Here is a 12,043-nt window from a genome sequence, read left to right on the forward strand (position 1 = left end):
AAGATTGTCACCTACAACACCACAGTGACCCCAGAGTACCCATCTATTTGCTTTCTCATGAGAGGCAATTCTGTAGCCGATGGAGATTTATAAGTTGAAAACAGGCAAGATTTTCCATGGCTTGTAAACTTGTGGAAAAACCAAAGGGACAAAGACAGCTTGGGGCTTCGAAGCTGTAAAACAACACTCAGCCCATCTGATTTTAAGTGCTTTAGACCTTATATCAATATTGTTCTTCCATTGAAGTGGGGGTGGGGTGGGGGTGGTGAGTAGGAAGAGGGACTCATCTACCCCAACAGCAGGAGAAATCTTTTGGAAACAACAACAAAACCACAGGCCTGGGTAATCCCTGTTAATAAAAACAAAGCTGCATCTCAGATTGTATGTACAAGCTGGAATCAGGCAAATTTATTCCCGTGGTGCTGTGAGAGCAAAGAGATAACAAAGTGGTCACAGAAGTATTTTGGAAACTCCCCGAGTGCATCCTTTTGTCATCTTCTCTTTTCTCTTTTAATTTGAAGGAATCAAGCCCCAAGTACTATAATCCAGCTTGGATCTCCCACTCTGTTCCTCCTGTTATTTTAACTTTAGGCACAGCAGTCCTTTGAAAAAGTGCCCCGTTCCCACTGCCTGGGAGCTATGGGAAAAAGCTATCTTGGTCCTACCAGGAATGTGCCTCGCCTCTGCCCTGCGGTTGTGCTGCGTTTGGAGAGACTGGTGTCACGAAGCACCACAGAAGGACAGGCCACGGCATTCCCTTGGAAGAGCTGGGGAAAGGGGGGGCAAGTGGATCAGGCTGTGCTGCCCCTTTGCTTCTTAGAGTTGGAGGAAAGTTGGAGAGAGTTGTTTTGGTTTTTTTCCTGCTTCTTGGGGATGGGAATGTTTCAGAGAGGTGGAAAGTTTAGAACAATGTGTGGCAGGTCTTTGGAAAGACCATGCCCTGTGAGCAGCTGGAGGCCAAGTGAGATGCTGGAGAGCATCACACACAGCGCTAGGAGTCTCCACATCAAGACCTTTCTGGCTGGTATCTGTTAACTAGCTCTCCACAGGATCTAATAGGAGCTCAGACACCTAGCACACATGGATACATGGACATGGAGACTCCTACATGTCTGGGTCTCCATCCAAAGCTGAATGCCACCCTGGAGCTGGTGAGATGAATTCTCACCCACATGTCCAAAGGATTTCATGGGTACAGAGACCAGGGAAATTACACAGCAAGGGTTGAACGGGGAAGAGCAGGTTTTGTAGCGTGGGTTTGCTGCAGGACCTACCTGACACAGTTCCCAGAAAATTCATTTTTAAACCCAAAGTTTCAATCTATTTGAAGGTGGAAGAGCTTAAGCAAGAAAAGATGAGTCCAATGAGCAAGTACTGATCCATGATGTGAGCACCTAGTACTTGTCTTCCAGTCAGGAGGGGTGTTGAGCTGGAGGATATTACATACTGAAAAGATACTGCTGGCATTCCCCAAATAGGCACCCTGCCCATGGAAAACTAGAGTATCCTGCCTCAGATTCCCTGACAGAGCTACAAGGAGTGACCAGGAGGGACATGCTGAGACATCAGGACACCCAGTCTCAGATGATGAGTCTGTGCATTAGTTCAGTCTTTGCAAACAGGGTCAAAATCTACTCTCCATGTGAAAACCACTGTCTCCCTCTACTCATGCCACTACCTTCCATCCCACAGCCTCTGAAGGCTCCAACCATTGCCCATACAAAAGGTTTTCATGCCAAGGTGTCTTAGAGGTCTACTGGGACCCCAGGAGCTACATCACCTTCTGAACCAATCAATTAGGCAATATTCCCAAAGGCATCTCAAATACCACTAAATGTCCCTGTTTAGGCAACTGGTGCCTGACCATGTCTGACCAGCTTCTCATACACCCAAACTCAGCATCTCCATCTGATTTGCAGGTTCAGCTTGCAACATCTGTTTGTTCAGAGTCCAGAAATGGACAGGTCTTCCTTGCCTTGATGTCCATAGCAAAATTCTCACTGACCTCAGAGGAGAGGGCCAGAAGTCACAGCCCTCAGTGGTGGAGAATGCACAGACAAGTGATGAGGAGGGTAATCAGAAAACAGCTTACCCAAAGCTCCTCCAAGACACTGTCATGGCCCCCTCCACCTCAGCCTCATGCTCAAGCACATAGACCCTCATCCACAAGTGAAACTGCCAGGGACATTGCACTTGGCACCTGATGTGCCTCCCCCAAACACCTTCAGCTGTAGAAAACATGGCTGGCTCCAGTCTGGAAACACAAGTCACTCTGTGAAGAGCTCTTCCCCCACAAGCTGTGATCAGATAGAGCTGCTTAATCCTTTCGCAAAGGTGCTAGGCCAGCTGCCAAGCCTGCCTGTGGGGAAACCATCCAAACCTGACTCATCCTCAAGCGATTCAGATTGTTCCCTTTAGCACTTTGGAAAAGGTTATCAGTCTTCTTGCTTCAGGCCAGAGCAGGATTGATGGATGAGGGAAAAAGGCAACACGCACCACACTTGGCCTCTTTCAGAGAAGCCAGAGACATGTGATACGGGACTGGCTAGTTGCTTGCTCTCCACAGAAATACATTTTCCACATGTGAAATCAAGGGGTTTGCAGTTCTCTGCAGTATCTGACTGTCTCAGGAGATGACCTCAGGCTAGCCAAGCAGCCCAACTCTACTAGATGGGGACCCCGTCAAAAGCAAAACAAGTGGTGAGTCAAGCACTTGGTATGCTGCCCTTGCAGCAGCACTCTGCAGTAAATGCATTGGCCAGCGCACAAAACCCAGTCAAAGAAAGAGCATGTCCAGTGCAAGCACAGCCTAGAGCAGGGAATGTCACACTCTCCTTTCCACAGACACCCCCAAGATCATGCTGGTTTCTAGGCTCTGGAGAAATCTGGGTGAGAACTCCTTATCTCCACAGAACCACAAAAGCCAGGAGAGGAGAAGATAAGCATCAAGACACATGTAGTCACTGCTTCTTTCCATCCTCTCTTGGAGCAAGCAGGTTCCTCATCTGCACACTCTCAGATGGGTAGGATCTCCCTCACCGGTCATTCAGCTATGTCAATGTGTCTTTGGCTAGTGTCAGGACTGGTGAATAACTGTAAATAGCCTTGGAGGAGGCAGAGGGGAAGAGCAGCAAGGGTAGCTGGAAAGGACTCGGGTGACAACACCAGGCTCCACATGTGGTTATCCCACCAGACTGTATCCTCTTCGGCTGAGCCCACATCTGCTCTCACAGGGACTGCGGGGAAGGTTGTACCTCAGTCCCTCCTGTCTTTTGTCCCTGTTCAAAAGGGATCCAGCAGCTGCTCAGATTCTGTGCATCCAGCATTTGATCTTTCCAGCCTGGTTCGCTTTCCAGATGCATTTACTAAACTATGATAGGCAGGGAACACAGATGTAGTTATAGCACTTTTAAGACCAAGAATATCTTGGAAGGAGATTTAGGAGTCCTTCTGATTGAGTAATGAACTGAAACTAAGAACAAAGCAGATCAGAACATCACTTGTAAATACAGACTTTCCGAATAGCGGGATGTCAGAAGAGTCCTAGTTAGATCAGAAAAGACATAAAAAGCAGGTCATGGCAAATATAATGTAAATGGGAGGGCATGCTTACATCATCATGTCCTACCCAAAGTTGTCAGAAGTAACCTTGGAAGACCTCAGAACCGGAGGCCATTTCCAGTAACAGCAGAGAGTGACTGCACAACCCGCATTTGTTCATCAACACTTGATACGGCTTTGCCTTAGAGCTGTGCTGGCAGCCAAAGATAATTAACAACATCACTTTCCCGTTAATCTGTGGCCCACACAGCCATTGGGTGCATGGAAGCAAAACAATATGTTGCTGAGATCTACTTCTTCCCCCCCTCCCCCCATTTTCACATCCACTGTCCTTTGCCAGAAGTTCCCAAAGCCATCAATAGGAACAAATCAATAACAGGCCTGTAATCTCTTCCAGGAATGAAATGTGTGCCTGTATCTAGTAAACTCCCAAAGGAAAGACCTTGGCCTCATTGCTCAAGCACACAGAAAGACTCCATAGAGTGCAGATTAACCAGCTATAAAATATATCAATGAACGAGCTATTCCTTAAACATTTTACTGCTTCTTTTTGTGTTAATATATTTTCTTGGTGGGCTTGAGGCTGAAGAGAGTTTGATGGGTACCACCAGTTATGTAAGTAGATGGAGGGAGCTTGGCACCTTCTCTTTAGCACACATTGGCCAAGCTTACACAACGCAGCCCCTCCAACAGGCTGGTACAACGGTGCAGATGGTGATGTTAGAAGCCAAGTGCACATCAGAAAAGATGCATTTTCTGAGCTCAGAAGGGTAATGTGTTGAGGGATTGAGTCCTTACCAACAACTGACAGAGTGGTCATTGTGGTCATCTCCAACCAAGGTAAGTCCATGCCACTGCAGCAAGAACAAGTCCTGCTTCAGCCACCACGACCTTCCTATTTCCAAGGCAGATTACTGACACCCCATGATCTGGGTGTAGACAAGGCTAAAGGCTACTCTGTAGATATGTGTACCCCTGCTCATGGGAGGAGGAGCACTTGGCCATGAGCCATCTGATCCTTATGCAAGATGAATCAAAATCATTTGGGCTCCAGCTCAGGTTTTGGTTGGTTGTTTTTTCACAAATTGTTTTGGGAAACTCTTTTACCCAAAATGACTATTCTGGAGAAGTCAAGGAAAAGCTACTACATCTCATGTAAAGACACATAAAGTCCTGTGACAGCTCTTGTATTCACGTCACAGTGCATGACACATTGCCTACCATAGCTGATGTTGATGGTCCTTGAAGCTGAAGGTGAAGGATCCAAAGGCAGAACTCCCACTGATTTCTACAGGAGTAGAATTAGCTACAAAAGATTAACTCCTTTGATTGCATCATTAATGTACAAATTGTTTAGATTGTTATTCATCAGCAAGGTAAGATTGCCCAGGAGTCTACCTAACACCAGCAGGCTGACTTTGGCCCAGTAAAGTCCTGGCCATTCCTCCACTGGCTGTACAACTTTACATAAAACAACTGTGTTATTTTCTTTCCAAACAGCTCATTTCAGCCACAAATCTTTGAGTTCACTACACCCTTAGAGCAAACTGGCCAAGGGACAGCAAGGACATACTTAATGAGAGCAGGGCAGGACTTGAGTCAGTGAAGCTGGAAATTAAAGGGAATAGCTATTTCCCCCCCTTTTCTGCTCTGGGATAAATGAATCCCACTAATGTCAAAGTTCATGTGTTACCAGAGATGGTCAGCACTGATTACAAACCACATATGAAATACATTTTACCTGGCAAACTCACTTTAGGTAGCTAAGGTGCAAGTGCAAAAATGGCCAGCTTTGCATAGAACTGATGTTCCCATAATACACAGCTTATGTTAACTCTCGTCAAGGTTGTGAACAGCTCTGCACACCAGCCCAGCTGGTGTTGGCATTGCTGCTGTGCTGGATGGCACCCCTCCCGTTGCAGTGCAAGGAGGTGAGGACGTGTTTCCCTCAAGAACCTGACCTCCTCCATCAAAGGTTAAACCATGGAAAAATTCCCAAGTACCAGATGATCTGCCACTTGCAAATCAGGCAGTCAGTTATGTGTGTCCTTCTCTGACCAATTCAACTAGGACCTATATGAGTTGTCCTGTTGACTAATGGAAAGTTAAGTCTTAAGGGCTCTGAAGGCTAGGCCACTGAGCCTTAAAATCACTGTGCTTTGCCAGTTTGTCTGAGACACTTTGGACAGCACAAGACATTGTTGTTGGGGTTTTATTTTTATTTTTAATCTTAATTTTAGCCAGAATGGAAGAGCAAGATGATGGAAGAAATGTAGTAAGGGTATTTGAAATGGGCATGGAATTTTACACAGGACAGAGCTACCAGAAATAGCTCCAAAACAGACTGCTTTAAAAAATTTGAAATAACAGATTTTATTGGTGTTAGAAGGGTGATTTCTCAGGGCTCTGTTTACTGTGGCAAGCCTAGAAGGGAGGCAACGTGTATTTCTACAAAACAGAAAGCAGGAGACATGCCGTTACACAGCCAGACAGCACACAAGACCAGGCCACTCCACCATACATGCTGTTTAAATACTGGCATTGCAGTCTTGTATGGTAGTATGGAAAAATGCTTTCGTAGCTATAGATTAAAGACTCGTGGAGATTTGCTCAGATCACAGGCTTATTGCTTTAAGGAGAGGAAGGGTAAAGATGCAGATAAGTTGCAATCTGCTCCTTCCCTTGGTCACTGAGAACGGGGAAAAAAATCTCCAGGTAACTGCTGCCACATGTTCATTTTGTAAGTAAACTCCTCGGATATGGTTTCGCATTTCCCTGCGTCTGGTCTGAAACCTAAACTTCTGCAAAATGGGAAAGGAGGGAAAGGAAAAGCTCTTAGCAATATGAGCTCAGCCTGAGTTCCCACTATCCTCACCCCAAAGCCCCTTTCACAGAGGTCTGTGAGCAGCAAAGCAAGGAAAACGCAGCCTCTGAATGCAACCTTCAGCTCAGGCGAAAGTGCACTGGGAGAAATAATAACCCCTGGCAGGGCCCCAAATGAACCATTATGTCTTTATGAGCCATTGTTTCCTTTGCTGATGGACCAGCTCTCATTCACAAAAAGCTGCTTTCGCAAGGCAAGAGGAAAAAACACATTTGAAAACACAAAAGTGAGGCCCTACGTGGTTAGGGCACCATGGGAGCGTTGTGAGAACCCAGCTGTTATTTAGCCTGGACAGCTGCATGGACAGTGTTGAAATGTCTTCATGGACAAATCTGCTCACTCTCTGCTTTGGTTCCCTATGCCTGTAAACTTTGCTGTGAAGTTTTCCCTACAGGGCTAATGTCTGTGGCAGCATTACAGCTAAAGAATCTCTAGCAGTTTCCCTTACCTTCCCTCCCACCAAAACACACCCCACTGATCACACAGAGAAGGCGTTGCTCAAGGGCTTAAATGAAGGTGAAAGAGGCTGAATCATAGAATTGTATAATGGTTTGGGTTGGAAGGGACCTCAAAGGTCATCTAGTTCCAACCCCCCTGCCATGGGCAGGGACACCCTCCACTAGACCACGTTGCCCAAAGCCCCATCCAACCTGGCCTGGAACACTTCCAGGGATGGGGCTGCCACAACCTCTCTGGGCAACCTGTTCCAGTGCCTCACCACCCTCACAGTCAAGAATTTCTACGTAATATCTAATCTAAATCTACCCTCCTTCAGTTTAAAACTATTACCCCTTGTCCTATCACTCCATGCCTTCATAAACAGTCCCTCGCCAGATTTCCTGTAGGCCCCTTCAGGTACTGGAAGGCTGCTATAAGGTCTCCCTGGAGCCTTCTCTTCTCCAGGCTGAACAAGTCCAACTCTCTCAGCCTGTCTTTATAGGAGAGGTGCTCCAGCCCTGCAATCATTTCATGACCCTCCTCTGGATTCACTCCAACAGCTGCATGTCCTTCTTATGTTGGGGGCCTCAGAGCTGGATGCAGTACTGCAGGTGGGGTCTCACAAGAGCAGAGTAGAGGGGCAGGATCACCTCCCTCAACTTGGTGGTCACACTTCTGAAATCTGAAATGCTGAAATCTGACCTGTTTCATCCCTCAATTGATAAGTTGGCCAAGTGACAAGACCACTGGCCACCCAGCTTGGGAGAGGGTGCTGGGGCTCAATTTGGTTGTGCACTTGGTGGCACCTTCACCCATTGGAATTGTCCTTCAGCACACAGTTAAGGCATGTGGGAGCCCATGCAATTAAAGAATAGCAGAGGCCAAGTTAGCACCTCTAAAATGGCATCTGCATGTAGGCAACAGACTCGAGACCCTCCTGACTTGTGACTGAGTCTCCGTCTAGACTACCCAATTGTATTGACTAGCTGTCTAGTGACTGGAGCAGGAATTTGGACACCCAGAGGACAGGAAAACACCAACACTTAGGAGTCTTCACATCACACTAAATCCAGCTGTCTGTGCTATGACAAGGTCAGATGTCTAGTGATGTCTGAGATGCTTTCGTTAAATTTACACTCCTCACAGGGCTGGGAGATAAGACACAGATCCTGCTGGAGACCTGTGAGCTCAGTGGCCATGCTTCAGCATCTCCAGTGGGACCAGACACCTTCATATAGACAGCCTGAGTCCAGCCTCAAGCTTTTCTTCTCTTCTTCCTCCTCTAAGCCAAGCCATGCAGATCTGTGCGATGAAATGCACTTGGGTGCAGAGCTCATGGTGCCAGACAGAGCTAGCTGCAGGCATACAGCCCCAAGGGGACCCGCCATGGGTACATGACCACATGGTCCTGTCTAGCAGAGCTGGCTCTGATGCTGTTGCTTCTCACAGCCCAGACTGGCTCTGCAGAAGGACACAGCAGCCTGGCTGGGAAAGGGATGTCTTTTGCAAATGCTACTGTAGCAAAGAGCTCCCACCATGCTCACAAGGAGTCTGAAAGTGATCTGTCCTCCTGTGCTGGGTGAGCACAAAGTGCTGAGCCCTTGTTGGACTCTACCTCTGCATGTTCGCTTTTGGAGAGTCCTCTGCAGTTTCTGGAGTGATGCAGACTTGCCTGCCTGCAGAGGTGGTTTGGAAGCAGCTGTTGGAGCAGAGAGATCCCACTGTTCGTGTCATCAAAGCACAGAGCCATGCTCCTGAAGCCTCCGAGCACCACCTTCGCTCCCAGCACTGGGAACTGCAGGGAATATATTTTTCCACCCTAGAAAGCTCCTCAGATATGTGCCAAGCTAAAATCTACACTGTTCCAGCTGCTCTGTGCTCCTCTACACAGTGTGGACTTGGAAAGCCAGTGTATCAGCTCATCTAAATACCTAAAAAGGCTCCCCAGCAGCTTGAAGCCTTATGAGTCTGACACTGCCTGGGGTCCCTGCCCTGGGACAAGGGGGAAGCTGGGAAAAGGAGCATCTCGCTTGGAGCCATGAGCAGCTGAATATGCAACAGGACATCCTAAAGGCAAAGAGCAGCCAAGTCTACCCTGCAGGGCCTGGAGAGCTGCCATTCAGCTTTGAAGAAGAAAACAGCCCGCAGGAGGCAGCCACCCAGCAGTGGACCTGCGGGACCACATCCTGATGGAGGGTTTGAGAGCCTACAGCCTCCCTAGCTCCCATCTCAAGCACAGATGTCTAAAACTGTGGTCCTAAACCCCTCCTCCATCAGCTACACTGGAGCCTGAAGTCCCCAGTGTATCCAGAGGATTTTTTGCCAATCTTTTTCACTGGGAGCCTGAAGATATCTGCTCAAGCCCAGAAGTACCTGTATTTTCAGATCTGGTCTGCTCACCAGACCCACCTCACCATTGACCCTTGCTGAGATCAGTGGCAGTTCAGCCCAGGAGGCACCTCAGCACAACCAGCCCTACGTAAGAGCAACCAAAGGGTGAAGACCTCCTTATTCAGATTTTTTTTTTACCCAATAGCTTGGAGACTCACCCAAAATAGGAAAAGAACTCTTCTTCTCACTGCAAACCTCCCAGTTAAAGTCCTTCCTGCACACAGACAGGTTCAAATCCACATCACCTGACTCTCAGTTACCAAGTTAAAATATCCAGGGATGAGGGAGGGCCTCATATTCACCTCTGTAGAAGATCCTCCAGATTCCACTAGGACTCCCTGTATAGATAGAGCACATTCTTGTGCAGTTACACACCCAGGGTCATGGAAGAGATGCCATGGCAGTCCCTGCTCTAATAAACATTAAGATATGTTAAAAAAAATCAGACCCTGAATATACTCCTCCTGAGTTGACCAAGCAAGGACTGCAATGCAGGTTGCCAGCAAGAGCTTCCTATCTATGACATGAGACATATGACATGACAGAGAAGAGACCCCAGATGTCCCTGAACAACCCTTCACACCCTCCAAAATCTGTGAAAGACTGTAAAAATCCCTACCAGGGAAATGAAGAGTTAATATTCCTACTACCTGGGAGGTTATCACTACAATGGGACTCCTGCCCAGGAATGATGGCTTGTGGGCACAGCTCCACTGTGATGGTTTCTTCAGAACTAGTTGGTCTGTTTTCTTCTGTTCAGGAGGTTTATTTGTAGTAAATATCTATAAATAGTCTGATAGGTTGGGAGAAGAAATGAAAAAAGGTGACTGCTGGGTCATTTAATGTATAGACAAATACATATTCACTTCATCTGCCATGTAAACCTCAACTGTTCAAGTTTATCATTCACTGCCAAAAATGCTATTACAGCAGCTTGAGATTTCAAAGACAGTTTTATTCCTGTTTCTGACTGACCTTTGGATGGATTTTTCAACTCGGAAAAAGAAAAAAAAAAACTTTATGTGCTCTGAAATGGAGCTTAGAAGGTTTAACACATTTCTAAGTATAGACATGGTGATTTACGAGGACCTCTTTTTCTGGTTTTTATAAGACTCTGTCTTTCTTCAGCCATGAACAATGTATTGGTTCTGACAAGGACACCGGGGATCTTTGAGGCTTTAGCTTTATTTATGACAGAGAGTGCATGATCCAATGGCCAAGAAACTGGACTTATTACTCAGCTCTTCCATGGACATGCTGAACAACCTCAGAGCTTTCCCTTCCTGTGTCTCTTCTTCTCTGTAGTGATGGTACACCGGGGTCAAAAACTATTCTCCCACTGCTGGTTTCCAAATAAACCAGTACAGCCCAGTTGTTCTGGTGGTACCAGATGATGTTTCCTTGTCAATAATCCCTGCTCCCTGCAAGATTTTGCTACTACAGTTTCCAAGGGTCGACCAACCCAATTACATCGATATCATCAGGAGGTTGGGGCTGTTTATGAGGGCTGGTGCCTGGATTCATACAGACTAATCTCAATGCTTACTCCTAAGAGTTTACAATGAATGGTTTGCATCAAGGTATCATACAGATGGTCTAACAACAGATGACACATCAGTTGCGTTAAGAGCTGGACAAATGCATCATAGAAAGGTGATCCATGACCAAGGGAGAGCACAGGTTTAATTGCGGTTGTGCAACAGCACTGGAGCAAACTCCATATTTGCTCTTACCTGCGGCTGTAACATTCGAGTGCTCGAGTGTTTGCATCACACTACCCAAATGAATGAGTACTCATGAACCTAATAGAAAACTGTCAGCATTTAGGGCATGAAAGCCTTACGTTGGAATTCCTGGAAGTTGTTTGGCCATGCAAAGAAATCTGGCTTTGCTCCCAGCCAGAAAGAAGCCCTTAACATAGGTGTGATTAATCTGCAGTGAATAATTCAGTGTTAACAATCACATTTGCAGGTTCTACTTTCTGACTGTGTTCTCCAAATCCCCCACAAGCATCAGCCCTTTACGTGCCCCAAAAACATGTCCAGGCACACGTCCTCTGCACAGTGGGTGCACAGGGCTGGGGGATGGATGTGCACACCATGCAGCAAAATTCTCAGGATAAAATCTGAGCCTTAACCTGACAGAGCAGGATCTCCATGGGAGACAAGTACTCTCCAACCTTACAAGGGTCTAGGGAGAGGTGAGTTATTCAGGTCCTTGAATATGACTATGAGATGCTGCAACCTGTAAGCCTGTAAAAGGCTGATCCACATGCCTAGACAGGCACATTCAGGTGCACACCTATCTACAACTGCATGGCCCATGGAGCCCATGTCTGTAAGGCCATCCTTTAAGGTGGTAAAAGCAACTCAAATTGTCACCTCCCTGTTCCCTTGGAGACAGACACTGGCCCTGGCCTGGGCACAGAGGTAGCACAACTGGGCAGCTGTGTCCATTCGTCATTGTGTAGGGGCACCAGACCTCCCTCGGTCCCTCAGCATTCCCTCACCCCTTGAACCAGCATCCAGGTGCAAAGAGCCGCCAAAGGTGGGGGAAGGCAGAGCTCGTGCTCCCAGTCAGGGTGCTGGTGCAGTAGGGAAAGCAGCTCTCCGTGCAGATGTGAGGGTCAGGTCCTCAACATGCCCACGTCCAGGTGATGATCTACACTCAGGGTCAACATGGGCTCCATAAGCACCCCTTCTTTCAGCATTAGCCCCTAAAACTGCCCACCGCTGGCCACCCACGTCACAAAATCTCATCTCCAGCTCA

The sequence above is a fragment of the Balearica regulorum genome, chromosome 2, assembly GCF_011004875.1.
Source record: "Balearica regulorum gibbericeps isolate bBalReg1 chromosome 2, bBalReg1.pri, whole genome shotgun sequence".
NCBI classification, from domain to species: Eukaryota; Metazoa; Chordata; class Aves; order Gruiformes; family Gruidae; genus Balearica; species Balearica regulorum.